Source organism: Apodemus sylvaticus, chromosome 7, assembly GCF_947179515.1.
Source record: "Apodemus sylvaticus chromosome 7, mApoSyl1.1, whole genome shotgun sequence".
Taxonomy (NCBI): Eukaryota; Metazoa; Chordata; class Mammalia; order Rodentia; family Muridae; genus Apodemus; species Apodemus sylvaticus.
Window position 1 is genome coordinate 11,481,649 of NC_067478.1, and position 26,600 is coordinate 11,508,248.

Below are 26,600 nucleotides of genomic sequence, written 5' to 3' on the forward strand. Positions count from 1 at the left end.
TCAGGCAAGCAGATCAATGGAATAGGATTGAAGACCCAGAAATGAACCAACACACCTATGGTCACTTGGTCTTCGACAAAGGAGCTGAAAACATCCAGTGGAAAAAAGATAGTCTTTTCAACAAATGGTGCTGGTTCAATTGGAGGTCAGCATGCAGAAGAATGCGCATCAATCCATTCTTATCTCCTTGTACCAAGCTCAACTCCAAATGGATCAAGTACCTCCACATAAAACCTGACACACTGAAACTAATTGAAAAGAAACTGGGGAAGACTCTGGAGGACATGGTCACAGGGGAAAAGTTCCTGAATAGAACACCAATACCTTATGCTCTAAGATCAAGAATTGACAAATGGGACCTCATAAAACTACAAAGTTTCTGTAAGACAAAGGACACCGTCAAAAGGACAAAACGTCAATCAACAGACTGGGAAAGGATCTTCACCAACCCTCAATCCGACAGAGGGCTAATATCTAATATATACAAAGAACTCAAGAAAGTAGAACCCAGAGAAACAAATAACCCCATTAAAAAGAATTTTCACATGAAGAACTTCGGAGAGCTGAGAAACACCTTAAGAAATGTTCACCATCATTAATCATTAGGGAAATGCAGATCAAAACAACCCTGAGATATCACCTCACACCAGTCAGAATGGCTAAGGTCAAAAACTCAGGAGACAGCAGGTGTTGGTGAGGATGTGGAGAAAGAGGAACACTCCTCCACTGCTGGTGGGATTGCAAGATGGTGCAACCACTTTGGAAATCAGTCTGGCGGTTCCTCAGAAAACTGGGCATGTCACTTCCTGAGGACCCTGTTATACCACTACTGGGCATATATCCAGAGGATTCTTCAGCATGCAATAAGGACACATGCTCAACTATGTTCATAGCAGCCCTATTTGTAGTAGCTTGACTTGCTGCCCAACACATGAAGATATGTGTGTCTTATAAGCCTGTTATATTCAGAAAGGCTTAAAAGTGCTATGCTTGAATCTAGATTTGAGCCAGGTACAATTTATGCTCTAACCAATGCTCTTCTCTTTGGATGAAAAATATTTCATAGACTCAGAGGGAGAAAGATGGAGATGAATTAGCAGTAAAAGAGAGAAAACTACTATGATGTTCTTGTATTATGTAGACCCTAGAGTCAGAAAAATCCTTGATTTAAATCTGTCACTTACTTAGGGTTATGTGGTTTAGGAAAAAAGGCATTTAACCTCTAAGAGACTCATTTTCATATTCATGTTATGAGCAAAAAGGGAAATTATGCCACAGACTACTTAAAAATCTTAGAACATAAGTCCTGTGCATGGATATTGACAGAGTAAAAACATCAGGATATGAGTATGATAGATGTAGGAGTCCAACAAAGCAGAGGAACCACTCAATATTTTCATCCCCTTGGAGATAGGCTCATTAAGATTTTGGGAAGTAAACAATTCCCAATCTCAGGAAGTCCCTAAAATTTACAGGATTTACAACTCCATTTCCCAAAGCTATGTAAGCAGCTGGGAAGAAGAGGGTCTTAGACCTAATCTGCAGAGTCTTCTCAAAGAGAGAAAAAAGAGCTTTTCTCTCTTTTACTGCTAATTCATCTTCAACTTTCTCCCTCTGAGTCCATGAAATATTTTTCATCCAAACAGAAGAGCATTGGGCACAGCATAAATTGTACCTGGCTCAAATCTTGATTCAAGCCTAGCACCTTTCAGCTCTAGGGATAAAGCATTTGTGAGTCATTATCCATGCTGGAGTAAACTATTCTGGTGATTCAACTATCTTTAATTCACTTACATTCCTATAAATACCCCACCCTTCTAATCTTACTCCTGTAAGTAATCCAATAAATGTAGTGGTCTTCCAAATGGGATTCAATGGAATCATTATTTTGGTCAGTCAGCAGTTCCCTACAAGGAGGGAGTGGACATTTGTTCAAGTCATCCCATGAAAAGTTATACAACACAGCCTCCTTTTGTACCATTGCAGGCTGAGACACAAGTCATGAGATACATGAACCCATGCCAGAAAGCATGAGGAGGTGTTATGAACAAAAGAAAAAGGAGGTAGAGTCTTGATGATGACAGAGTGACAGCAACCTTTTTTAAGGTGGTGCCTTCTTATCTGTGAGGCAGCAAAAAGGCCTTCCTCTGAGAATTGCCCTGACAGTGGGGCAGCTTAGACCCCAACCAATCTCCATTTGCTTCGTATACTAGTTTCCTAGAACTGCCATCACAGATTACTAGTTTCCTAGAACTGCCATCACAGATTACCATTAACTGTGTGACTGAAAAGTTCTACCTGTAAAAAAATATGTTTCAAAACCATTTGGATTCTGAGGTTCTTGGAAGATAGTTTTTGAGGGGAGCCCATCGCACCATGTATTCTATCACACTTTTGTCTACATTTATGTCCTATCATAGTGTACATTTTCTACTTCCTCTAAATTGAAGCCTGCTTCCCAGGAAGGAGTGGGAGGGCACATGGGAAGCAACTTATAAGCCTCAGGATGTTCCTCAAGAAAAATTCACAAGGTCTTTCCCAAGGATCTGGAATCACCAAAGAACCCCTAGGTGAAAGGCTCCTTCCAACCAGCCTAGCTCCCTTGAGGAGACTCTTGGAATGGTTCAGCTGCCCTTTGCCACGAAGTCTAGGGATGCATCTTATGTGAGTTATCACAAAAGCTAGGATGGTCTTTACAGTGATATAGCTTCCTAAAAACAACCATGTACCCATATTTCTATTAGTAACCCCCTGATCACTCAAACCCATCGGTTTGGACTTTAGTAATTTGTCATTGGTTCCCTATGTGGGGTGAACAGAAATTTGTTTATGTTTCTCCAGAAAAAGTTGCATGCCAGGTGTTCAATAAGTAGTATTTATTTAATAATGAACTTGGGATTTTCTAAGGAAATCCTTTCCCAGTAGCCAAGAACCATATTAAGCCTTAAACACACCATCTGAAAAAAAAATTCCCTGTACTTTTCACAACCAAGAACAACTATAAACACAGCAAGACTGGAAAGAATTTCAAAAACCACAGGCTAGTTCCTGTTTAGTAATGAAAAAATAAGACCAAAATACAAAAGCTAAGAGCATTTTCACTAAAAGGGTACCCAGGACCACAGATCTTTCCATACTGTGAAAATGTACCTAAACCAGAACTGTATCCACAGGCAAGCAGGATTTTTTAAAAAATGAATGAGATTTTAATTCTACTCACATATCAATACCTACATTAAAATGTTTTAATGTATGTACTTTAGGTTGATTTTTTTTTCTCCACAGTTTTTAATGTTGCTACTTTAAAATGTAGACATGAATTTGAGGGGTGAGTTAATTGAGCCAATCCTGAGGTTTTCTCCATCAAAAATAAATCTACATTTTGTCCCCACTATATTCTTTATCTTTTGCAGATGTAGGAATATTTGAATGTCTGTTTCTTTGTGCCCAATCAAAATTAAATACCTCATCCTATTATGGGGTTTCCCTTGGGCCACATCTGAATCCTCTTTATCCAGAGGTAGTCTTTTATCACCCAAGGACAAATACCCCATTCACGGGGGAAACACTGGCATTTAAGGTACCCCAATCCAATTGGAAAGAACAAATACTATGATTTTAGAAGATTCACACTGCTGGGCACTATTTCAGCCAGGACATGAGGGAATCCAAGTATGCTTGTTGAGATCTTGAAAATCTAAGTTTGCTATCCAAAGATTTTTATTGTTTTTTGGATTATTTGTTTGTTGTTGGGCTTTCGGTTCTGATTATTTTCTTTAAACTTTTTAATTTAAATTTATTTTTAATTGCTCTTTTTCTGAGAAGTCCATCCAGTGTGTTTTGACTATATTCAGGACCACACAATTCCTCCCAGATGTACTCTCCCTTCCCTCGTCTTCAAATGTCATGGTTTTTGTTTGTTTGTTTGCTTTTACTCATTGGATCCAGTTTGTGCTGAAATATATTTTGGATGTGTGACCTTCCAGTAGGGTTTGGCCAGACTTCTAGGAGATGACTCTTACAGAAAAATGACCCTCTCCTTCCAATAGTTATCAAAAGTTCACTGGGTAGACCTCGCACCTATATCCTCTCTCCAAATTGAGATTCAATAAATCTTGAGCATGCCCAGGTCTGCTTTTGAGGTCAAAACCAGGGTTTACGTTCATATGCGCAGTCTTTTGGGAAAGTTAATTATACATTCCAAAGCTTTCCCCTTGAAAAAGCTATTTGACTCACAGAGAAACAAGGGATAATACATATGAAATGTGTGTTATAAACTGAATGGTAAAGATGTTGCCAGCACAATTACTGCTACTGTTACTATGCTTGTAGTTATTCTTGTCATAGTTTTCCTTTCAATCTAGTCTGAAAGTCTGTCCTTTATCTACAGACAAGGACAACTCTTCCAAGTCCAACTGAGAATACAAAGTGACAGGTTTATATTTGGAGGACATCTCAGAATTTCCAGGAAACCACAAGTTGGATCTGAAGATTTTTATTTTTATCATTATTTTGTATTTGAGATACAAACACCCATAAACTCTCTCTCCCTCCCTCCCTCTCCCTTTCCCTCTCCCTCCCCTCCCCCTCTCCCCCTCTCCCTCTCTCTCCCTCTCTTTCCCCCCCTCCTTCTCTTCCCCCCTCTCTCCCTCTCCATCTCCCTCTCCCTCTCTCATACAAACACACGCGCGCACACACACACACACACACACACACACACACACACACATTAACTAAATGAAATATGGCTACAGTTGTGAGTGCCTGTAATCTTGGCAATTGGTAGGCATACCAGGAGTGCTGAATTGAAGCATAATCTGAGCTACATGTTAAGACACAATTTGTAAAATGAAGTTTTTGAATGAAGGCACAGATATGGTTTGATTAGATCAGTCTCTTAATGTTCTCTTAGTTTGTAGCACTAAATAAGTTTCAAAGATCTGTGTACCCACAAATGCTGACAGAAATCCCAATAAGTTCTCAACACACAAAGAAGCCTATCAAGACATGGAATACTACTACACCTTTTACTGGGGAAGAGGAGCTTTTGATGTATGTCTGTCATGAGGCTGTGACCATTGCTTTGAGCTATTAATAAACCCCTATATGATTCCAAAAACTTCCCCTCCAGACATCTTCTAGGAGGCCACCAGAAGGTAGCCTAGTATGACAGCTCTACTATTTTTATTCCTGAAAAGCATAATAGGATGTAGCCATACAAAGTATTATCCCAGAGTATGTTTTCAAGACTTGAATTTTATAAAATAATGCTATGAAAATTCCATGATTTTTTTTTTTTTTACCTTTTTAAAATAATACATTGAAAGTTCCATGGAAAGTTTTACCTGCAAACCAAATTAAAGCCCACAGTTTTCTAGTAAAGTCTGTGTGAACTAAACCTATACCAAAAAAAGAAATGATTGATAGAGTTGTTTTTCAGAGTTGGAAAGAACCAAAAGTCTATAACTTCAAAACTGTCTCAATTAGGTTTTCCTAAAATTATATTTCTTCTTACAAACAGAAAAATTCTTTTTCTTAATAAAAAAATGTTAAAATGATTTTTTTAAAAATAAACCCACATTGAACAGAAAGGTAATAGAGTGACTTAAATGGAAGGTGGGCTTAGAGCTCCACATTCTGTGTGACTTTCCACAGGCTACCAAGAGTGAAGATGCCAGCTGGCCTTCATGCACATGGGACAGTGGGACAGTGGGCTGCCATGGGGGCTTCATTTCCGGATGGATTTTATACACAGTCAAAACAGTTGCCTGTGGTATTTTAAGCACAGAAGTGGTTGTTGTCGAGGAAATGAGTGTGTCTCTTTGGACCTGCTCATAGGTTTGGTGACAGGACATGACAGAACATATATTGAGTTGGCATTTCTCATGCTAAGAACAACATTCTCATTAGAACACAGGATATTAGAACCACACAATTCTACAGGCATGAGACAGGGCTGCTGGCATGACAGTTTCATCCTTTTTCCCAGTCTTTGTTTCAAAAATAAGATTTCAAGATGGGGATACAGGTATCAAAACATTGATGGCTGTCTTTTACATTTATAGGAAAAATAAATAAAATATATTGATCCAGTATCAGCTGATGAACAAAGCTCCTTGTTTCTCTTAACTACTTACAGTAGTATTTCAGGAAAAATTAGAACTGACCCCAATTCTTATGCTCACTCCTAAAACACAGAACACCACCAAGGATTTACATTATTCATCTCCCTGTTCTAAGTTCCTCAACTTGGCTGTAGTTACACCACAGATGAATACCTTTGTATAGAAACATAAAATATAAAATGTGATAACTTAGTAATTGTTTTCAATGTCTTTTCAAGTGTCTGTGTCCAAGATACTGCTGAAATTCTTCTAACCAAAGATTTTGGAAAGAACTGAAGTCAAAGTTAGATTCTCAGACCAGACAAAGGCTTCCTGGCAGTGAATGTTCCTATGCTCACTGAGGTGGCTGACACCAGTAGTAGACTGAAGAACCAGCTTGCTCTCAGGGTCAGCTGGAACATGGAAATGAGTCATATGTAAAGAGAAGGAAAATAAAACCATTACCTTATCTGATAGTGTTGGGATAATGTGCAGTTGTACCTAGAGGCCAATAGGATGGATTGTGTAGACATGGATACTTGAATTCAAGCAGTTGTTCGGAAAAGAATCAGCCATATCAAGGCCTTGATATAGCAAAGGTGGTTAAAAAGAGCACACATGGGGCTTCATAGCTAGTACCAATAGCTATACCATATAAAATATTTATTTAGAATTTCTCAAAAGGAGTAGGGACATACATTGTAGAGCCTCAGCTGCCTGTGAAACAATGATGAGATTTGTATGTTTGTCACACATTTTTGTTGTTACCCTTGTGTGTTTTCTGAGTTTTTTACAAATCTCTTTGCCTTGGTATTTTGAAATTGCAAAGTGAGAATCAAAGCAGAACATCCTTCACAATGATGTAAATGTTGACTTATGATACACAAAGCATTAGCAGACTGTAATTATGGAAGTTATATCCTAGGGCACTTAAAAGATAAAGAAAAATCATGAAGATTGCAATGATGGGATTACCATGGCTCAATGAGTAAGAGCACCTGTTGTCCATCCTGATAACCTGAGTTCAATTCCTGGGCCCCATGTTGTAGAGGAGAACTACCTCCCACAGTTATTGTCTCACTTCCATACACATGACATGGTTTATGCACACACACACACAAACACACACACACACACACCTACATGCACACATACACTTACACATATGCATGCATGCATGCATGCATGCATGAACATACATACAGACATAGAGCAAAGAAAAGCAGTTATACTTCTTTCTGCAATTTTCAGCCTATGGAATCTAGAAGTTTCCCAAACTTAGACCCACTTCTAACATGTCTATTATGGCTTGCTGAACAGCCTGGCAGGAAATGTGTGGGGGAGTAGGATACACTCAAGCCAGGAGATCCCTCACCACCGCACAGTATTTATAACCCAGAAACCTTCAGGAAGAAGGGGGACTAAATAAAGAGGGCATAGCTCAAAAGGAAGGCTTTGAAAACTTAGGATGAATCCAAGAAATTAAAGCTAAATAGAACTCAAACCCAGCCTCCCCCCTAAATGGATAGAAGAGACCAGGCCCTCGCTTTATCTTCCTGACAGTGGGATGAGCAAGTTCTTCAGTGAAAAGTATCATTGAGTCCAGTATGTTTTATTTTTATTTACATCAACATCTCAGAATACAGAGAACCAGATGAAACATAGGTGAACATGAAATACATATAGCCACAGAAAGTCTGTTATTAAAATCTATTTTTGGAAGCAGATACAATAAGTTGGATAAAGAAACCATGCAAAACAATATGTAAAGATGGAGGAATCATAGAAAATGATAGAAGGCAAAATGACAACAGAGAATCCAGAACTCAGTCAGGAGTAAGGTCAGGAATCATGGAGGAAAGAAGCTCACTGGCTTGCTTCTGGGCTCAAATTGAGCTGCCTTTCTTATACCACTCAAGATCAACTACTAAGGATTGCACTGCTCACAGAGGACATGGGCCCACCAATATCCATCATTAATCAAAAAATTGGACAGAATTATTTCCTTACCTGAGCTTTCCTCTTTGCAGATGAGCCTAGCTTGTGTTGAGGTGGTAAAGTCCATCATGGTGGGAAAATCATGGCAGCCATAGCACGAGGTGGCTGATAGCATTGAGTCTCCATTTATGAGGCAAGGAATAAACAGTGGGATCAGGCTATAAAATTTCAGCACCAACCCAAGAGCCATTTCATCTAGTAAGATTGTGCCTCCTAAAGGTTCCAGAACCTTCTGCAGCAGCACTTCCAGCTGGGACCAAATGCTTAAATGTGAGTCTGATGAAGGCATTTTACATTTCAACAGAACAACAGAAATTCATGGCAGATAAGCACATGAAAAGATGCTTACTTAGGAACCTGAAAGTCAAAACAATACATGCCTATGAGAATGCCTGCTCCCATTGCTGGTGCTGATGTAGGACATTAGATGCTCTCATTGTTGACAGGGATGCAGAATGGTACAGCCACTTTGTAAAAGCAAGCCTTCTTCAAATATTATCCAGCAAGCATGCTCCTTACTAGTTATAAAAATGAGTTAAAATGCCACATATGGGTATTCTCTGGTCATGCTGCTGAGCCTTAGAAGCAATCAAGATGTTCTTTAATAGGATAGTCAGTACATAAATAAATTAAGGTGTACCTTTGCAATGGTATCTCATTCAACTGTAGACAAAATGAGCTTTCAACCCACAGAAATCGAAATAGAGGAACCTTAATTGCCTATAGCTAAGTGAAGGCAGCCAACCTGAAAATTTACATACTATATTATTCCATTATACATACAATAAATATTTCTTAGTTTCTGGACTTTGTATTGAAAACAAGCAGCACGTAATTAAAACAAAGAGAATATTTCAGACTAGCAAAATTATTCTGCATGCTACTGTAACTGTGTTGACACACTATTTAAGTCTGTCAAATCCATAGAGCAAACTGAAGAAAAATGGAAATGGGTGTGAGCTACTAGACTTAATGAAGTCAATCATGTATGACTTCTTGGTCATCAATTATGTCATAAACAGCACATTGATATAAAATCTTATTATGAGAGCCATGAAGAGGCTTGGGGGTAGATATGGAAACTCAATATTCTTCCTGTTAGTGCTTGTGTAATCTTACACCTCACCCTTAAAGACTATATTAGTCAAAAAACTTATTACCCTTAGAGCAAGAAATACTATGTCTGGTATTGGAAACTTGTTAAGTGTTCAAACTAGAAGTGAAAAATGTTGCTTTATCTACATCAGGACTTAGAGATTGAGACATTATAAAAATGGAAAAAATGACAATCTTCAAATGGTATGTTATTAATTCTAGAGGACTGGAGAGGTAATAGAACAGAAAGAAGCATAACTAAGAAAGCATTCTGTGAATGTCAAGGGCTGGAGAGATGGCTCACCAGTTAAGAGCACTGACTGCTCTTCCAGAGATCCTAAGTTCAAATCCCAGCTACCACATGATGGTTTACAACTATCTGTAAAGAGATCTGACACCCTCTTCTGGTGTGTCTGAAGACAGCTACAGTGTACTTACATATAATAATGAATAAATCTTTACAAAAGAAAAAAAGAAAGAAAATGTGAGTATCTCAGCAAGATGCAGTGTTTCAACAAGAATAAGTTTATTGGAGTTCAACTAGAATAGATGAAACAATTCCAGCTAGAGAACCACATAAACAACAGCGAAAGCTGAAATTGAATGAAATTTTGAATGTGAATGAATCTAACAATGAACAAGGTAAATTCAGTGAGACAGCAGAAGGAATGCCTGAGTTTCTAACATCAGTAAAGGCTTAAGGAGCAGACACACAAGCAACTCAGAGCTTTCACAAGCATCAAAAAATGTTTTTCAAAAGATTGACATACAAGAAATGAAGAGCCAAGTTCAGTTCTAAGCACTAATATTCAATGGCTCATAACTACCCATATCTACAGTTCCAAGAGGAATTCAAAGCCAAGTTTTATTCTCTATGAGCACCTGCATTTACTTATACAAAATACACTCATACAGCATAGACACAGACACACACAGGCACACGCACACAGGTATACACACACATACACACACTCTTAAAGTAAGCTAATACTTTAATAGTGGGCCAGAGAGAGAAAAGAAAAAGAAAAAATTATTCTCAAATTAAAAAGCCACACAAGGGAAAATTTCTGAGTTAATAGGGCATAGAAAAGAAATTCTTCAAGGAGACAAGATATATCTTTCTATAGCCCAAAGACAAGCTCGTTCTTATGGATGGATAATTTTGCAAGATGTTGAGGGAATGAAACAGTAACACATACAAAGTAGAGAAACGTCCTGCTACAAAATAGACTACAGAAGCATGAGTTATTGCCAAAAACAGGAACACACAAAATATTAGAGTTGGTAAATAATCTACATTCATTCCAGTGTGTTCATATTAGCTAAAGCTTTCCTCGCACGTAAATTCCAAAATTAACCTAAAAGATCCTGGTCATTTGAGTGCACAAGCCCACTGAAAATAGTTTGCTAGAGTGAACAAATGCATCTCATCTCATTTTCTGTTTTAGTGACTTCATCCTGGTGGCTACAAAGTATCCACATAGAAATTTCTATAGCAGGCCAATCAGCCAGTGAAAGAAAAAGGTTGTCATTCAGCAATTAACACAGGGCTCAAAGGAAGAAACTCTAAACTGAAGATGAAACAAATAAATTCCCACTCATAGATATTTTTATTGAAGGAAAGGAATCTAAAGGGGCTGGCAAGATGCCTCAGTGCATAAAAGTACCTGCTACCAAGTCCGAAGACATGGGGGAAGTGGAAACATCTAGTTCTTTGGAAAGTTAGCTATGTCAAATGATGTTTTGGTGGGGCACACAGATGAAAGGATGTCTTGCTAAAGCAAGCATGTGAAAGACTATTTTCCTGAAGCAGACACAAGTAAAAGGATTTTGTATATAGCAGACATGTAAACACACACTTGGTGAAGGAGTATAAATATGACCAACAGTGGGAGATGAGCAAGAAGCATTGGTTTGGTTTGCTCCACCTCACTATCCTTCGCTAACACAATGCGCGTATTGGTTCGTCTTACATAGCATTGTTGAGCTCCACTTGTGGTGACACTGCCTTTGAGAGAATCCCAACCAAAAACTGCTTGTGAAGTTCCGCCAATATCTTGCAGCCATAGTGGCCTCATCTTAGGACAGTTTGTGAGCATTGTGGTTTCTTCAGAATTGAACTATAGCTGCCTGGTATCTGCTTGCTGAAAGGACTGGAATGTAGCTGCTGGTTTGTGCCTGGTGTCTGCCTGCCTAGAGGACTGGACTGCAGCTGCTAAGTTGTATTTGGTGTTTGAAACAAGACTGAACTGCTGCCAAAGAAGATTGAACTGGCCCCCAAAGAACTATTGCTGAACTGGTCTACTTCCACCATATCCTTATAACTTTTCTCTTCTACTAGCTCTGCTGGGTGGTGGACTAGAGGAGAGGTTGAACTCTTATTAAAAATAATTTGCAAAAAATTTATGCCTCCACATGAGTTCAATCCGTGGAACCACATGATAGATAGAACCAACTCCTCAAAGTTGTCCTCTGATCTCTACCATGGTATTCTTACACACACACACATACACATACATGCACACACACACACACACACACACACACACACACCTATAAATTTAAAGTAAATTTTACTTAGGTCAGCGATGTGGGTGAGATTTGTATTATATAGTAAGAGCCTATATTTACTTTACACAGTATGTTTATATTTTTATATCTTCCTTATATTTCTAACTCTTTGCTAAAGTCTAACAAATTGGGTGAGACCTAACAATTATGAGCCATGAGAACAGGCAGGCTGAAGAACTCTTATTAGTTGAAAGTGGATGTATATAGAGAACTGTGGTTCTGGCTCCTCTCATTTGTGTTTAGTTCCAATATTACCATCTCCTCTCCTGAAACACAATGATGTATAAGGAATGAGCTCAGTGAACAGGAGACTGGGCTGCAGGAAGCCTTTCTTCTTCCCAGGCTTCACACACACAGAAAGAAAAGATTTTTTTAAAAAAATGAGCTCCTTCATTGCTGTTTGTATTGCTCATTCAGCAAAAGAGAAAATGACACACTACAAATAAACTCACTTTGTGTCTTGGTTCATAGCTGCTTCCTGCAGTGTTGCATCTCAGCCTCCTGTTCAAAATTGCTTGATGAGTCTCTTTGTCTTTAGCACTGTCAAGTCTGAAATATTTTTAGCCGGATTTATTAACTTATGCAAAGAAAATCCTGGTGACAAATGACTCAGTAGAAAGCCTAGGTTTTACTTCAGACAGAAGAAACCAGTGTTGCTTTATATAATCTTCTCCATTGAGCACCTCTTGCTAAGTGAGAGGTCTTCTTCATCCCTTCATTGGTCCACATGGTTCTCCTGCAAACTTCAAATAAAAACAACTAGATCATTAAGAAGCAGCATGAGAACTGGAGAGATAGTTCACTGGTTCAGGGTGTTCACAGCGCTTGACGTGGACTCAATGTCAGTTCCCAGCACCAGGATCAAGTGGTTCAAAATTATCTGCAAATCTAGCTCCTGGGGATCTGATGCCCTTTACTGGCCCCTGTGAGAATCTTCACTCACATGCACATACCCCACTTTAACCCTGGGTGCATATGTGTATATGTAATTTTTAAAAAATAAATCTTTAAAAAGGGACAAAATAATAATAGTAAATAAATAAATGGAAATTTTCTGATTATGCACATTTCATTGGATCTCAAGTCCATAGAGCTCCAGGGTAGCTGCAATCTTCAAGTCCCTTGTTATTCCTGGACATTTGTTTGCTTTTGTATTAGATGAAGCCATAATTTTTACCTTCTATGTTAGTCTTGGATTAACTAGTTAGGATTGGAGGAACACCTTAGCACTTGACATACAAAGAATGCCTCATGACTCACACCGTGCATTGTTATAAGCTCTTATCATATCTATAGTTGTTACTGGGTTGGGAGAAGCAGAAATTGCTCGTCTATGTAAAATTCTCTCACAGTGGATAATGTGTGGGCTTTTAAATATTATATTACCAGCAGAAATGGAAAGATTCCGATGGATAATGTCTCTGTTGTCATCTTTTTAAATCATCCACAACTCAAGAATCCTGGATACTCATTCAGGGGAGAGAAAAAAGAAAAAGAAAAGAAAAGAAAAGAAAATCAGCATGGAGCTTCAGATTCACTAAGTCTGAGGTGAGTCCCAACAGTCAGTTTTATAAGCAGGAAGTTTGGGGCTGGAGAAGTTGTTCAGTGGTTAGAGAGCACTCTCTGACTTGCACGGGACATTTTTTTTTTTTTCTGTTCATAGCACCCAATGGCTTACAACTGTCTGTACTCCAGTTCTCAGGGACCTGATACTGTCTTCCAGTCTCCATACCAGATACATACATGATGCACAGACAAGTACATATACACATAAAATAAAATTTAGAACAAAGTGAGAAGAAAGCTGTGGCCTTCAAGCAATAGATTTTGAAGATACAGCTATAGAAAGAACTGATCTGGTTTTATAAGAGACTACCAAATCCATACACATAACTTCATTTAGATATTTTAATAAATAGTAAAGGCAGGAGTTGAAAAATGCAGGCTCAAGAAATTAAAACTGTATAAATGTACCCATACCAAAGAATTTAGAATCCTTGCTCAGTGTGCTCACAACAGGAATATCACGTGTGGTTTGCCAAGACTTCAGTACTCTAGCATCGTCTTGTATGTGTACTCATCTGGATATTCTTGGGCCAACATACTTAGTAGATACTCAAGGCTGGATAGTGATGGTGATGCCCGCAGCACATGACACACTTCCTAAGAATGTAGCCTGGCAGTCATAGGGCTCTTCATGAAGAAGCTCCTGTTTGACACATGAGTACCAACATCTTGAACTCTGAAAATTCCAACAAGTGATTCTATAGTTCCATGAGGGTCTGTGAAAGATTTTGAGGAACTTGGTAGTTAAATCATCTCCATGTTCCATACAAAGCTATAGAATGTTAGGTATGAGCTCATCTGTATAAAATTACACAGGTCAAAGTTATTAGAGTCTCAGTTGATGACTGTGCCAACCTGGCAACTGTGCCATGCATACTGTGGGACCAAGAAAAACAGAAAACAAAGTAAAACATAAAATCCTGTGCATTGGGTAAATACCTATATCCAAGAGAGTTTTCTAGTCAGCACATGAATGGGAGAGCCTTGACTGACTTCATATCAGGAAAGGGTTTGGGCAGGGAGATGGCTCAGCAGGTAAGGGTATTTCTTGCTGAGTCTGATACTTGAATTTGATTCCAGGAACCTACATGGTACAAGAAGACAAGCAAGTCTTATGAGTTATCCTTTGACCTTCACAAATAAATAGATGATAGATAGATAGATAGACAGATGGACAGACAAATGATAGACAGATAGATAAACAGATGGATATATAGACCGATGGACAGATGATAGATAGATAGATAGATAGATAGATAGATAGATAGATAGATAGATGTAAGAAGAGTAGGAAAGATGCTTGCTTAACTCATGCTAAATATCATCCTGAAGGAGCCAAGCTGGCCAGGTATAACTGCTCACACTTACATCAACAGGTCACATGGAAGGGAAGCTGGGGATGTATGGGAAGGCGGCAAAAAGAAATAGAGACCAAGATAACACCTGCTATTCAAGGTCTCTAAGTTTAATGAAGAACTCCAAATATATAGGCAGGGGAAAACCCTTCCCCAAAGACTGGAAGCTTTTCAGCAGAACCAGTTCAGTTGCTCTGCAGGTGGCTAGCTTTTCTCAGAAATCTGCAGGTCCTTGAAGAATAATGGGCTTCACCTTGGTCTGAGTGCTCCACCCTAGGTGGAGGGGATTATGACTAACACATGAATTCCCCTCAAAGGATGGGAGAGGAACTTCACATTGGTGGATATCAAGTTCCTTCCAGGTGGCACGGCATCTCAATAAGGCTCTGTACAGCCAGGTAACTCCCCTTTCCTGGTTTAGGCATTCTCACATCCCACATGCTGTAGCTTCTATACAGATTCCATATGATGCTGGCTCTGGAGAGAAAAAGATACCAAGTCACATTTCTTTCTTTTCTCCTGATTTTAAAATTAAAATATCCCTTTTTGTGCTCTTTGTGTTACATCTGAGGCAGAAACAAAATGAATGGTTCCCTCTTATATGCTTCTTTTGTTTTATATTTGACCTGCAGATCATGCCAGGAGAACCCTCCTCCTTTCCTCCCTCCTTGTCATCAGTGGCATCTCCCTAGGGCTCCTTTTAAGTGAAGATGAAATAGAAAGCCAAAGGAATGTACAAGGAGGGAAGGAGCCACCAAGTGAATAGAGAGCAATTTTACAATCTCCCGCAATCTTTATCAGCACAAAATAATGTGGCTTTGTTTATATATTAATAGAACTAAGTGCACTCAGACATAACTCTAGTGTGCAAGCTGTAACTGTCAGGTCCAACTGGAAATGTAGCACAGACATTACAAACAGTACAAGGGGATTGCATATAGGAGATGCTGTGTGCTAGAAGCAGGCTGCAGGAACTGCAGGTAGGTGACAATGGGCTTGGTTTCCAGATGTAGTTGTTGACAATGGCACGGCCCAGGTCTGACATCTTACAGATGGCATTTTTATACAACACATCAGAGGGTATGTCCTAATATATGTTTTAAAATTTATATTGAATGATAACTTTAGAGATTCATTTGTACTGTTTAATTAGATGTGTGTGTGTGTGTGTGTGTGTACACGTGAGTTCAGTGCCCTTGAAGGTCAGAGATGTCATATCTTCTGATGCTGAAGTTATAGGCAGTTCTAAGCTAGCAGGTGTGGTCTAGCTTCATTTCCTTTGCTGTGATAAAATATCCTGACACAAAGCAACTTTTTGGAAGGGTATTTATTTCCACTCTCAGTTCATCATTGTGAGAAAGTAAGATAGGAACTTCTTTAAACTATTACATCTCATCAATAGTCCAGAACACATAGAATTTAATTCATACATACATTTTTTTCTTGGTTGCACCCAGCCCAATTTCCCTACTCTTATGCAGCTCAGGACTCCCTAATGGTACTTCCCAAAATGGACCATCTTCCCAAGACAATCCCCCCCCATGGGGATTCCACAGGCCAACCCTTGTACCAAGACTCACTTCCCAGGTGACTCTAAGTTGTGTCAAATTGACAATGAAAGTGAATCTTCCCATACAGCAAGAATTACCTTCACTCCTGGCTCCTACTACTGTTCTTCCGTCTTTTGAAGCTCTGTATTGGGGCTTCATTAAATACCAAGAAAGAAACACATGAAAGAAGCAGCCACATATGGTGGTTATGACTACTGAGCCATTCTTCCTAGAGATACCTGACATGATAGTATTCTTTCTTATATTTGTTTGGGTTTTATGAAATAGAGTCTGACTCCACCCTTAAATTCATGGTGATCCTTCTACGTAAGATCCCAATTACTGGGATCAGAAGAATGAATTAACATATCTAGCTGCAGCAGGGTTTCTATAAACCTGTAGCATGTCTCAGAATGAGAACCTGGGAAGGAGGCTCATGAGAGCTGATTGACAGGACTCAACTAGGTGTGTCTTATTTGGTACACTTGGGGTCAGACATGGAATGAAGCATCTTTAAACAACCAAGTCAAACCGACTGTTGTTGGCCCACATCATGGGAACTACTGTCTGAAGAAATCAGTTGAAGTACAATCACAGCAAACCAAGGTAAGTATTTTGGTGTTGTACTATCTTCCTGTTTCCTGTGAGTTTCCAGATACAGGAACTATCTATCACACAGCCACAGAACCCACTATGCAGCACTGGCCCCTAACACACAGGCCTAGAGTTGGTATCAATCTTTCAAAATAGGAATCCTCTGTCTCTGTCTCTCTGTCTCTCTGTCTCTCTGTCTCTCTGTCTCTCTGTCTCTCTCTCTCTCTCTCTCATTTTTGTCTTAAATGATTGATTTCTTTCTCTCTCTCTACTTCAAAACTTCAAAGAACTGCTTTGTTTTACTTTCAGAAACAGTCACTTAGAGAAAAGGGGGTACATTTTTTTTCAGAGGAACATAGCATTTTAAAAACCATTTCAAGACACAGCTGAGCTCCTGCAAGGTGCATTAAGAGGACAGCTGTGGGCGAGACACTTTAGAGGAAATCTCCAAGCCTGCAATTTTAAAGGGCCTTTTAACCACCTCCTGAGTCCTAAAGACCTCAAGCTTTCATTCTCATAGACAGAAATGATGTTTCTAGGTGTTTTGGGGGTTGCTTAGGGCTTTGAAACACTAACACATTAAGTCTTCTTCCAGTGTGGGTATGAGAGGTGTGTGTGTATATGTGTATGTTGAGTGTGTGTGTGTGTGTGTGTGTGTGGTAGGTATGAATGGTATGTGTATTTGGGGTGTGTGCATTTGTGTGGGTATTAGTGTGTATGCATGTGTATTTGTGTGTGTGTGTATGTGTTTGTGTATGTGTGTATATATGTATATGTATGTGTATAGGTATGAGTGATATGTGTGTATGTATATGTGGGGTGTGTGTATGTGTGTATATGTTTGTTTGTATGTGGGGTGTATGAGTATGTATATATGTATATGTGTGTGCATGTATGAATGGTGTGTGTGTGTGTATGTGAGGGGTGTATGTATGTATGTGTGCATTGTGGTATGTGTGCATGTGTGTATATCTATGTGTGGAGTGTGTGTGCATATGGGATGTGTGTATATGTGTATGTATGTATGTGTAAGAGTGAGGAGGAGAGAGAGACAGAGAGACAGAGAGACAGACAGCATGTTCTTTCTAGCTCTCTGAAGCTCTACTCAGAGTCAGCTTTGGACAGTCTGCTGCTGCTAAAAAATAAGATACTTGTGCTCTGGCTTCCAAAAAGTCAAGTAATGTATATGTGACATTGAAGACAAAGTCAAAAGATAAATCCTGAAAAACACACAGTAGTCTCCCAGCAAGACTTTAATCTGAGTTGTTTGCATGTCAAATGATCCAGGAAAGGTAGCAGGTTTAAGTGAACACAGTTTGACTATGGTTTGAGGCTACAGAGACATTAGACTGTGTCCAACAGCTGACCAGAGGGAAAGACAAGGCAGCATGAAGCATCTATTTGTTATCCTACCTTTCCTTCTTCTTTCCTCTCAAAACCATGGGTACATCCTCCTCTGACTCATCAGGGAGAGAATCCATGAATGATTTCCAGGGAGTTAATTCCTAACCAGCCCTTTTTGATGTTATGGAGTTTATTTTGCATGTTTGTCTTGCTTCTGTTTGCTTGAAGAAATCACCAGTTAACTATGTTAATGTCATTCAGCAATAAATGTAGAATGGGGAAAAACCATGGAAAATAGGTACCATTTATACTTAGAATAGGTACCTTGGGCCATGTTATATGAGTGGGATATGCTCTCTAGTTAGAAAACATCTTCTGTCTTATTTTACTACAATGGTTTATGGTTAACAGGCAAGGCTTCATACAGACCCTGGCTTCTTGTCATTCATCCCTCAGAAAATGATGAAGTTGGAGTTTAAATGCCCATGGATTGCAAAGCAATGATACCTTAAAAAGTCCACAATTGACTGAAGGAACAGCCTTCAACAGTCTAAGAAGAGGAGTTTGTAAGAAACTGGTGAAAAGAAACAGAAATGCTGTGGGCGCTCAGGAGCCAGGATGGGGGACGGGGAGACTAGCAGCAAGAGAAAGATATTTGATAAAGGGGCTGGGTAAGTAACCTCCATCTGACTGGACATGCCCTTGTGATCTGTACCAAAGCAGAATTTCCCCTTTCTGAGGTGTAGTAGCGATCCTAACTAGCTGAATAAGGCAAGAAAAATAGACGAGACCTCAGGATCTGAGAAAGAAGTAACATTGCTGGCATTCATGTACTGTTTACCTTTAAAATAACAAATCAAAATTTGCCAAGCCATTTGGGACCCAATAAGTTAAATTTGAAGGCAAAATTCTTTTTGGATTTATTTTTAAATTGTTTTATATAAACATTTTTATAATATATTTGATCATATTCTTTTACCACTGACAACTCCCTGATGTACCTTTTCTCTCCCATTTTTTATGTCCAGTAAACATTTGAATTTCATTTAAGTAATATTAGAAAAAAGAACAGTAACATCCAAATTCCATGTGTAAATGATATGCAAAAATACTATCAAAGAGTTATAAGTCACATACTGAAAATACTACACTAAATGCTACAAAAATTTCATTAGACTCCACAATGTTTTTTTAAAAAAAAAAATGGATACCTTAGTAGCATAAAGAAGATAAGAACCCATGCCCTAAATTGAGAGCAAATATCCATAATATGTCTGACAAATGATCTTTACTAAAATAGAGATTCTTAATCATTTTGTCTTTGGATCCCTTTTATATGCTGAAAAGAATTGAAGGCAGGAGGCTCTGCTCAGTGGAAAAATGGTTGCTCAGTGCATGTAAGGCCTTAAGTGATTAACAATAGAAAGATGGAGACAGACAGACAGACAGACAGACAGACAGACAGAAACAGAGAAACAGAAGGATAGACAAAGAGACAGAAAGGAGAGAGGCAGAGGCAGAGAGAGACAGACAGAGAGACAGACAGAGGATAGACAGACAGAAAGGAGAGAGGCAGAGACAGGGGCAGGGACATTTTCTTTCTGTAGGTTTTGCTTTCAACTTTCAATGAAGTCAAAACAAAATAATATTTACAAACATTTAAAGTAGTTTACAAAAACTCATGTCATATTAGCTTCACTTTTTTCAAATCAGTATGAATTTAGTGAGAACTGGACACAGACCTTTTACAATTCTAATTTCAACTTCTAGCTTCCAAAAGACCATTCCTTTGGCAGATTTGAGTCTGAATTTCATCCACTGAGGCATGTTTGGGATGTAGAAAGTTGAAAATTTTACCTCTTTGTATGTCTTAGTAATTCAAATTGCTTTAAGAAAGTGCTGATTCCTGAGGCTGGAAAATGAAGATCAGGGCAGAGACGTGGTGTCTAATGAAGTCTGTTGCCCATTCCAAAGGTGATCTTTCACGTGATTTCCTATGGTAGAGGGGCAAAACATCTTTCTGAAGATCTGCATTAGGACACAAGTTCTTAGCCTGAGGGCTCTACTTTGCTGACATTGTCATTCCCCAGCCTCCTAATATCATTACCTTGGGGACTAGGATCTAAGAACATGAGTTTGATGGGACACAAATGTTGGATCCGTTGCACAAAAATATGTAGCTACAAAATGGGGGAGAGGTTCAGAGTCTTTTAGGCAACAGTGGATACATGTTGATTATAAAGCAAGTTTTGAAAGCTTGTCAGCTCTTAAATATTAGTTGAATGTGGAGTCTAAAATCATAGCAGTGAACATAATATACATAGAAAATCCCTTATTTTTCATAGTAAATAGGTCATACATACTTTTTCAGCATAGGTTGTGCAAAGATGTGCTCTCTCTCTCTCTCTCTCTCTCTCTCTCTCTCTCTCTCTCACACACACACACACACACTTCCTTATATGAGGAAAAACTAAATCGATATCAATACACAAAAAAGCTGATTGGAAAAAAATGGACTCATGATGAGGAAAATTTTTATATATACAAGTGTGGTGGTTTGAATATGTTTGGGCTAGGAAGTGGCACTATTAGGAGTTGTGACTTCATTGGAGTAGATGTGGCCTTGTCAGAGGAAATGTGTCAACGGGGTGGGCTTTGAGACCTTCCTCCTAGCTGCCTGGGAGACAGACAGTCCTCTCCTGGCTTCAGTTGGATCAAGGAATAAAGCTCTCAACTTCTCCAGCACCATATCTTCCTGGATGCTGCTGTGCTTCCTGTTGTGATGATAATGGACTGAACCTCACATCTTGTAAGAAAACCCCAATTAAATGTCCTTTATAAGAGCTGTCTTGGTCATGGTGTCTCTTAACAGCAATGGAAACCCTAAGATACCAGGTTCCTAGAAAAACTTTCTACAGAGCAAAAAGAGAGATCAGAATGATGGGAAGCTCCACATCACTTGCTCAAAAATTGGTAGACAAGAAAAAAGGTATGTTGTAAAGATAGTGAAAATATGAACAAGGCAGATCATATGGTATGGTAAATGTAGGGTAGCAAAAATAATAGAAATTGGAAGACTAGAGGGGAAAATGGAAGATAGTTTCTAAGGCATGGTGTGTGAAATCCTGCCACCATCTTTATAAAATTAAATGTGTGAGGTGTGATGTGCTATGTTACCAAGCTGCTGTGGAAATGCCATAAGTTATAGAAGGTAAGAAACCATGAAGGCCACTCTTGTAAAATTTACAGTCAATGCATAGGTGTGAAAGCTCCCATATAGCTCACCCCTGGACATTTAAAATACTGTCTTCAAGAATACTAAATATATTCAGAACTAAGCAGAAGGAAAGAAATAGGCAAATGGCATTAGTTTTAATGTAAATCATTTTCACAGGATGAATTGGAATGCATTTCTGAGCTCTTACAAAAATAAGATTTATCTGCCCTCTTTTCTAATTTTGAAGCAAGTATCCTTAAAATTTTAGAAATTGCACACAAAGCAACATGTGCCAACTCTCACAGTGGTGGGTGACAGAGGAACTTAAAGGAACTAAAGGGGCACTTTTTAGAGACACAATCTTCACATGTATCCCAGAATAGCCCGGAATGTATTATCATTCTCCTGCCTCAGCATTGTAAGCTCTTAGACTACAAGTGTATAAATACCTGGCTAAATGATTAGGGGGACTTTATTTTTAAGATAGGATTTCAAGTATCCCAGACTGATTTCCAATACTGCATAGCCAAGGATGACTTGAACCTCTAATTCTCCTACCTTGACCTCTTGAGAGCCAAGATTACAGACCTGCACCACCTCAGAGTTAGGGGACACTGAGGATCAAACCCAGGGCTTCATATGCAGGTTGACAAGCACTGTATTAAGCTTTATCTCCATCCCTATGAGGGGATTTTTAATTGAACCGTCTATTGAAACAATTCAGTTTATAACTCAGTTGGTTTAAGTTCTTTGAATGATGCCTTGTCTTTATCTCTTCAGCACTACCATTTGCCTCTGGTGGGAGCATATCCTTTATCTGAAATGAGGCATCCACAGGCTGGTCCCCATGTCCTTGTATTCCTCCTTGGATTGGTTTTCTGACTCTTGTGGTCTTATTAGCATTGTCTCAATTGTCTAAATATCAGTTCTCATAGACATTATTTTCTTAGATGAGACACCTGAAATTACAGTCATTGGGAATCATGAGGTTGGGTATTCTAGTAGAGTTCTATTGAAGTGCCAATCAAAATTCCAGCAGCAGGGGAAGAAGGCTTCCCTGGGGCATCCTGATTCTGAAATGTAAATTATGGTTTGCCTTGGCTTAGCATGCAATCTCTAAAATGTCCTCCTCCCTTGGTTCAAAGCAAACACTCTCAGTGCAGCTGGGAATGCTTTTTTTTTTTCTAATTAAGGGACAAATCTGCATGTGACAATTGTGAACTGTGTTCTTAGAGCTAAACTCCTCAGCAGGTTTCTGAATTTTGTTGCAGCATCTTGAGAGAGTGGCTCCTGGCTGCAATCTGATAGACCTAGAAAAAGGTCAACCTCCACTGTACATCCAGCTGCCCAAGCTTGACCATTTATTGTATTTGAATGTATTTCACATAATAACACATTTTATAAGTAAAACGAAACAAGAATCTACTTTGTATCTGGAGTTGTTATTGTTTCCCCTGAGAAACATCACAAGTAATGAAGGAATCTTTCATTTTTATTTTCTTTTTAAGAGAAAAAAGGCTAGGTCTACTCACTCATTTTTTCTACATGAACTCCAGTATCTTGTTTATGTGTCTTTTGTATCATTAGTCAGTAGTGGTGGACTAAATCGTTGGCTCTGGCTCCTCAGCAATCCCTGCAGAAGCTCCTTTGTCATTTTATCACTTTCCTATTTCTGTGGCAAAATACTTGACAAAAGTCATCGAAAGAAGGATTTCTTTTGGCTCACAGTTCAAAGGGATACACCTCTTCATAGTGAGGAAATCATGGCAGCAGGAATGTGAGCAGTTTATCACCTTGCAGCCACTGTCACAAAGTAGATGGAGATGAATTCAAGTGTTGTATTATGCTTGCTGCCTTCATTTTATTCAGAGAAGGATCTCAACCTGTGGGAAAATGCCACCCATGGTGAGGATCTTCTCAATCACCTCCATCCACAAATTACATCACAGACAAAAGTTTGTTGCCATGGTAATTCTAGATTTCAAATGGTCTCTCCCTTTGAATCCTGAGAGTTTCTCACCTCCCAGGTCTCTGGTGCATTCTGGAGGATACTCCCAACCTTGTACTTCCTGAGGTTGCCTGTTTCCATTCTTTCTTCTGACCCTAAGGGTTTCAGTCCTTTTCCCTCACCCAATACTAGATCAGGTTCCCCTCTCTCCACCACCCTGTCCACTTTCCCTCCCAGATCCCTACCTTCCCACTTGTGATTGCATTCTACTCCCTCCCAAGTGGGACTGAGGCATCCTCACTTGGGTCCTTCAACCTGTTGACGTTTTTTGAGTTTTGTCAACTATATCTTGGGTAACCCAGAATAGCCAAAACAATTATTAACAATAAAAGAGTGGCTGAGGTAATCACCATCCCTGACCTCAAATTTTACTATAAAGCAATAGTGATTAAAAACTGCATGGTATTGGCACAGAGACAGACACATTGACCAATGTAATAGAATTGAAGAACCAGAAATAAAACCACACACTTATAGATACTTGATCTTTGACAAAGATGACAATAATATGCAATGGAAAAAATAAAGCATCTTCAATACATAGTGCTGGTCTAACTGGCTGTCTGTATGTAGAAAAATGAAACTAGACCCATATTTGTCACCTTGCACAAAGCTCAAGTCCAAAGTGGATCAAGGACCTCAACATAAAACCATATACACTAAATCTAATAGAAAAGAAACTGGGAAAGAGCCTTGAACTCATTGGCACAGGGAGGAAATTCCTAAACAGCTCCAATGGTGTATGCTCTAATATCAAGAATTGATAAGTAGGACCTCAAGAAATTGGAAAGCTTCAAATTGGGAAAAAGCTTCAAATTGGGAACCTACAAATTGGGAAAAAATATTCACTAACCCCACATCTGATAGAGGGCTAATATCCAAAATATATAAAGAACTCACGAAGCTAACCACCAAAAAATAAACAATCCAATAAAAAAATGGGGTATAGAACTAAACCGAGAATTCATAACAGAGGAATCTCGAATGGCTGAGAAGCACCTAAAGAAATGTTCAATGTCTTTAGTGATCAGAGAAATACATATCAAAACAACACTGAGATTCTACCTTACATCAATTGTAATGGCTAAGATCAAAACCTCAGGTGTTTTTCCCTTTTCTGTGATGACATCCTGCTAAAATGTTACTCAAATCAAACCACCTCTCCACTTAAAACCCTCTAAGGCTTCCTGTCTCGCTCAGAGGAAAGCGGCGATTTCTGTTAAGAGGTCCAAACATCTTGGACTTTCTTCTTGCCTTCATCTTCTCTCTCCTTTTCTTTCTCTCTACCTCTGTCTCTCATTAGTCTTTGAACTCCAGGTGACAAAGGTCACCCTCCAGACTCATGGGTTTCTATGGTATTTTCTAAGGCCTGGGTTAGAAAAGCTTATTTTTCTTCTATCTTCTCTGTTGTGTTTGTTCCTTATAGATACCTGTACAGTCCACATCTTCAGGAAAGATCCCCCCTCCATGAAGATTTCATTGATCATTCTATTTAAAATTAAAGATCAGTTTGTGAACTTTATGGATACCCTGGCATTCTGAATGTTCCATTGTGCTAAATAGTTTATTTATGTACAGTCTGCTTCCTACTACAAAAATGTCATTTCTGCCTGGTAAGATATTAAACCCAATTCTGTTCACTGATGTTTCAGCACCAAGGAGAGGGCTTGCACATCTTAGGCTCACTGGTTAGCTGATTACATCAGCCCTGTAAGTCTAGACTTTCAACGGTATCAGATGTATAAAGTTGGTCATTTAGAAATCTCTGAACCTCCATCAGGTACAATCAGTTTTGGAGATTGTTTTGATTTAGTTTGTTTGTTGTATTCCATTTGAAGGCCAAATGGTGATAATTTCAAGACAACTATAAGTAATAGTGGGCACAAATGAAGGAAGACTTGAAACTTAAGAAACTTAAGGCACATTTTAAAATCTTACAGAGGTGATATTTTCTTCAAAACTGTTTAGAAGTTTTAGACTTAACATTATGAAATAGCAATTTTCATACTCCTTTGGATCCCTTTCCATGTAATTTCTCAAGAGAAAATCGATGCGGTGACAGATGTTATGATGAGGTAAAACCTCATATATCTGGTGTGGCTCTGGTGTTCACATTCAAAGAAGAGCTGAGTCCTAAAGCCTCCATAAACAAGTGGAAACATGGAGTCTCTGCGCCCCCTCATCGTCCAGGCTTTCTCACTCTGCTCTGCACTATGCAGGTCCCTCATTCAGTCCTAAAGCATCTGAGCTTGAAATAGCTTGCTGTTCATTCTGTTTACCTGTCATATATGATCAGACCATATCCAGTTCCAGTTTCCCCAGAACCATGTAAACCATGTGTGATAATGCATGGCCATCACTCAGTAATCAGGAAGTAGAATGGCAGGGTCAGAAGTCTAAGACCATCTTAGCTACAGAGTGAATTCAAGGCAAGTGCGAGATACATGAGACTGCTGCAAAGCAGGAAAACAAACAAATAAGCAACAATAGCTACTCGGATTCTTTTTCTAATAAAAAATTCAAGCATCTTTATCTTCTCTCTCTGATCTGAAGTACTTGCTGTACCATATATTAAGATATATTCCCACTGTCTGTGAATATATGGCATATAATACATATATAACAAAATAAATATATATCATATATTAAATTATTTGTAAATGCCTGACATCCATAAAGAAAATGCAGATATTCCTTTTCAAAAGCCCAGAACATGTATGTGACCATGATCCCTGGGTTGCTTTGTGACTAGAGAAAATATTACCTCCAGAGTAAATGCAATTGTGTTGGTGGTACTCATGTTATTTAATTGTTCTGGAAGATGTATGTATGTTTTATCATAAAGATTCTTCATATGTGATACAGAAATACTATAGAAAATAGATCCATTCATCTTTGGAACATAAAGACCTAACCCTAACTATCCATCTCAATTCAATAAATACCATTCATCTTCCCTGGTCTTAGTCTATACTAGCTATATGAAAGTAATTGGGAAGGGGATTATAGAGAAACAATGATTTACTTTAACATATTTTCCTATACTGGGTCACAATGAAACTAGATAAGACAGTGAGTTGGGGTATGATCCAACCCAACCGAGAGAGAAGCCATTAAAGATGGACTGCTGAGGTCACCAAACAACGTAAGGGTGAGGAAGCATGGCAGGGTGTTGAGATGCAAATGTGAAAGTTCCAA